Here is a 5066-nt window from a genome sequence, read left to right as displayed (position 1 = left end):
CTTGGTGGTGATTTTGGTGAAAAACGAAAATGTTGGTTTTGGAAAAGTGGCTGGACTCAATCCTCACAAATGCCTCCAAAGTGATGTGGGAGAAGTTTGGGATCAAAAGGAATTGATCTTGACATGGTTGGTGCATAGCCAAGTTCATGATTTTGTGACTTGGTGGTGATTTTGGTGAAAAACGAAAATGTTGGTTTTGGAAAAGTGGCTGGACTCAATCCTCACAAATGCCTTCAAAGTGATGTGGGAGAAGTTTGGGATCAAAAGGAATTGATCTTGACATGGTTGGTGCATAGCCAAGTTCATGATTTTGGTGTTTTGGCTTGATTTTGTGGCTTGGTGGTGATTTTGGTGAAAAACGAAAATCATGGTTTTGGAAAACTGGCTGGACTCAATCCTCACAAATGCCTTCAAAGTGATGTGGGAGAAGTTTGGAATCAAAAGGAATTGATCTTGACATGGTTGGTGCATAGCCAAGTTCATGATTTTGGATTTTTGGCTTGATTTTGTGGCTTGGTGGTGATTTTGGTGAAAAACGAAAATCATGGTTTTGGAAAAGTGGCTGGACTCAATCCTCACAAATGCCTTCAAAGTGATGTGGGAGAAGTTTGGGATCAAAAGGAATTGATCTTGACATGGTTGGTGCATAGCCAAGTTCATGATTTTGGTGTTTTGGCTTGATTTTGTGGCTTGGTGGTGATTTTGGTGAAAAACGAAAATCATGGTTTTGGAAAAGTGGCTGGACTCAATCCTCACAAATGCCTCCAAAGTGATGTGGGAGAAGTTTGGGAGCAAAAGGAATTGATCTTGACATGGTTGGTGCATAGCCAAGTTCATGATTTTGGTGTTTTGGCTTGATTTTGTGGCTTGGTGGTGATTTTGGTGAAAAACGAAAATCATGGTTTTGGAAAACTGGCTGGACTCAATCCTCACAAATGCCTTCAAAGTGATGTGGGAGAAGTTTGGGATCAAAAGGAATTGATCTTGACATGGTTGGTGCATAGCCAAGTTCCATGATTTTGGATTTTTGGCTTGATTTTGTGACTTGGTGGTGATTTTGGTGAAAAACGAAAATGTTGGTTTTGGAAAAGTGGCTGGACTCAATCCTCACAAATGCCTTCAAAGTGATGTGGGAGAAGTTTGGGATCAAAAGGAATTGATCTTGGCATGGTTGGTGCATAGCCAAGTTCCATGATTTTGGATTTTTGGCTTGATTTTGTGACTTGGTGGTGATTTTGGTGAAAAACGAAAATCATGGTTTTGGAAAAGTGGCTGGACTCAATCCTCACAAATGCCTTCAAAGTGATGTGGGAGAAGTTTGGGATCAAAAGGAATTGATCTTGGCATGGTTGGTGCATAGCCAAGTTCCAAGATTTTGGTGTTTTGGCTTGATTTTGTGACTTGGTGGTGTGCCAAGAATCATGAAATTTTCAAAGTGGTGGTTTTTGAGTTTTGTTGGTTGGAAAGTGTCACAAATGCATGCAGAATGAGGTCTAGAAAGTTTGGTATCAAAACCAAGCCATCTTGATGTGGTTTTGAATTTTTGAAATGTTGGAAAATAGAGGGTTTTGAAAAAAATTCATGAAAATTCGAAACCTTGGCCAATCCTAACGAAACTTGGTGGGCACCTTCTTGATATTATTATGGGATGGACTGGAAAAAATCACGCAAAAATACGGTGTCTAGATACGTTTTTCCATTTTTCCCGATTTTCCACATTTCGGGTCTTTGGAAAAATAAAAAAAATACTTCCCCATGTCGAAAAATTCTAATTTTTTGCAGGCAATGTTGTACCATTTTTATGAGGATCCCTGCAAAAAATCTCGTGAAAATTCGTTCTCTAGGTCCCAAAACAGAACTTATGTCTACTCAAAAAAAGTGTATCTACTTGTACAAAAGTGGCTTTTGCATATTTAGCTATTATAGGGGGGGGGTGTTCCTCAATGCAGCCAGCTCTTGCACCATGGAAAATTCTGGTGCGGTCCCTTCATTCCCCCCTGTTTTGGCTTGCTTTGTGGTGGGGCAAGTCAAAACGCCCACACATGGGTGATCCACCAACTTGGGTTGGTGTCACCCGTTGTGGGCGGCGGCACGGTGGTGGCCGCCGTCGGTTCCGGCCGACTGACCCGGTGGGAAAAAATGTGAATCTGTTATGTGGATTTTTGTGGCACGCTGGTGGGATTTTCGTTGTGTGGCTCATTTCTAGACTTGTGAGCATCACGAAGGGGGTATGGCTTCCAACCGTTCGCGGGGAAGGGGCCATCATGTCTGGCTTGCTGCCGGCCGGGGGGGTAATGTCATCAGTCAGCGTCCGCTTGGGCTCACATTTGTGCTGGTTACGCCCAGGGTCATGTGGTTGATATTGAGGGCTTTATTACTCTCGGTCCAGTAGCGCGCGGCCACCACAGGGAAGGCACGGCCTCATCCGCGTGGCTTCTCCCTCACGAGCATCCTGGCGATCCGCCACGGTGGTCGTGCTGGAGAAGAAGCACGGATGAGACGGGTTGGAACTGTGGCCCGGTGCGATCGGGGAAGATTTGTGCCACGCAAATCGTTGGGTGGCTTATTCGAAGACTTGTGAGCATCACGAAGGGGGTATGGCTTCCAACCGTTCGCGGGGAAGGGGCCATCATGTCTGGCTTGCTGCCGGGCGGGGGGGAAGTAATGTCATCAGTCAGCGTCCGCTTGGGCTCACATTTGTGCTGGTTACGCCCAGGGTCATGTGGTTGATATGAGGGCTTTATTACTCTCGGTCCAGTAGCGCGCGGCCACCACAGGGAAGGCACGGCCTCATCCGCGTGGCTTCTCCCTCACGAGCATCCTGGCGATCCGCCACGGTGGTCGTGCTGGAGAAGAAGCACGGATGAGACGGGTTGGAACTGTGGCCCGGTGCGATCGGGGAAGATTTGTGCCACGCAAATCCACAAACACACGGATACACCAAGACCGCCACTCGGGACCACCACGACCACCACTGAGGGTGCGTGCGACTATCACTTCTAAGGAAAGCGAAGGCGTCGGTTCATCCGTGTGGCTTCTCCATCAACACCATCCTCGCGGGCGGTGTCGGGGATTAGAAACACTGATGAAACGTGCTGGAACTCGGTGGGCACGGGCAGAGAAGTTTGTTGCACGCACGGGACACGCGGAAGTTCTTTTCCATACCTAGCGATGCGGACACTGGGTCACCTGATGTTTCCATTTGCTCACTCGCCAAGTGCGAGCGGGGGGTGGACCGTCCGGTGGTGTGGTGTCTTGCGAAGAGGCGAGGGTGTGGTGAGTTGTGTTGAGGATGTTGTTGTCGGCTGGCTCCATGCCCCGTGCATCGAACGGTCAGACACGCATCCCCCTCGTTGGCACCCGGGTTCCCCGGGCGAGAGACGACGTTCCCTGTGCTGCCTACCTACGAAAGGCATCCTCGTGTGGTTGCAAAGAGTGTTTCCGTCCGGGCTTCCACCACGCGGTGGAGGTCTCGGAGGACCCCGAAGTCACGCACGTGTTCCGCCATGTCCAAGCAGGGCAGGGCGGCACACGCGGGACAATTCCGTCCAAGGCTAAATACTGGCGAGAGACCGATAGCGAACAAGTACCGCGAGGGAAAGATGAAAAGGACTTTGAAAAGAGAGTCAAAGAGTGCTTGAAATTGTCGGGAGGGAAGCGGATGGGGGCCGGCGATGTGTCCCGGTCGGATGTGGAACGGTGTGAGCCGGTCCGCCGATCGACTCGGGACATTGACCGACGCGGATTGCAGCGGTGGCCCAAGCCCGGGCTCTTGATATGCTCGTGGAGACGTCATCGCTGCGATTGTGGACGGCAGCGCGCGCCTCATGGCGTGCTTCGGCACGTGTGCGCTCCGGGCGTCGGCCTGTGGGCTCCCCATTCGGCCCGTCTTGAAACACGGACCAAGAATATTATGCATTAAATCACTTTAATCGTAGGCAGTCTACCTCAAGGATTTATAGCATAGCATATACTAGAGGTGGAAAACAATTATTTGGAATTTTCATCATTGACCTTTTCACTGAAGGGAAGGGAGTGAGTGTATGATTGGTTGGGTTGGTCGATTTTTCTTTTATAATATGTACTTTTGAATAATATATTAGATGTTATTTGCACAGATGCAACTCATTATACTCTTCGGCTTAGTGGTCAAGCGCCGCTTCCGCTTACTAACCACCCAACCCACCCTTGTGTCGTGCGCTCGAGTGCAGCCATTTGCCTATTTTTTAGTTTCTTTTTTAATTAAGTTTTTGTATTAGCAAAAGTTTATATTTTTAACCAGTTTTATAAATTAAGACGAGACCATTCATCCCACATTTTTTAAGCAGCAGTTCCTTTATAGATCTGGAAAGTTGGTGGTCCATCCATCCCAATTTTTGGTATTACTGTGGATGTATCGAGCCCCCATGGCTTGGATGGCTACTGTCCAAGTCCTTATGATGGCTGGGCAGTGTATTGCACACGCACTCACTGCTTGGGTAACAATTCGACCATCCATATCACCACGTGAGACTACAGTGATACTAGAAATGGTGAAAAAGTGGATATCTGAGAAATTTGTGAATGAAATAACACAGTAATGGTTTCAAAAATTTCTAATTTATGTTAGCAAACGTCATGCAAAATTTCAGAATTTTCTGACAAGTGTAAGTACGGGAACGGAGACCCGGAAGACCCTGAAAAATGCCAAAAAAGCACAAAAAAATAAAAAACAAATAGTAAACGATGGATTTTTGGAATTTTGGTGCGGCCAATCCCCTCCGGGAATTGGCGGCTGCGTTCCTTGCCCCGTTTCCGACAACTTTCCTTTTTTACGCGTCTCCATCCGACTTCCCCATCAAAAGTTATGGCCGTTTGAAGTTTTCCGCAAAAAATCCTCTGCAACTCGAGATCTGTACTTGTTTTCCGACGTGTCGGGACTCCGACGTCAAATGTACCCTCAGTGGAGTTACCACGAAAAAATTTGGATCAAAAATCATTTTTTACCTATTTTTAATGAATTTTTCAAAATTAATGTCGGGCCAAAATGCAAGTTTCCTTTTCCTTTTGGTTTGCTTCAGCGAGCC

Source organism: Phaseolus vulgaris, chromosome 10 (assembly GCF_051622355.1).
Source record: "Phaseolus vulgaris cultivar YP4 chromosome 10, ASM5162235v1, whole genome shotgun sequence".
Classification (NCBI taxonomy): domain Eukaryota; kingdom Viridiplantae; phylum Streptophyta; class Magnoliopsida; order Fabales; family Fabaceae; genus Phaseolus; species Phaseolus vulgaris.
The sequence above is the reverse complement of the archived record's forward strand: the minus strand, read 5'-3'. Positions refer to the sequence as shown.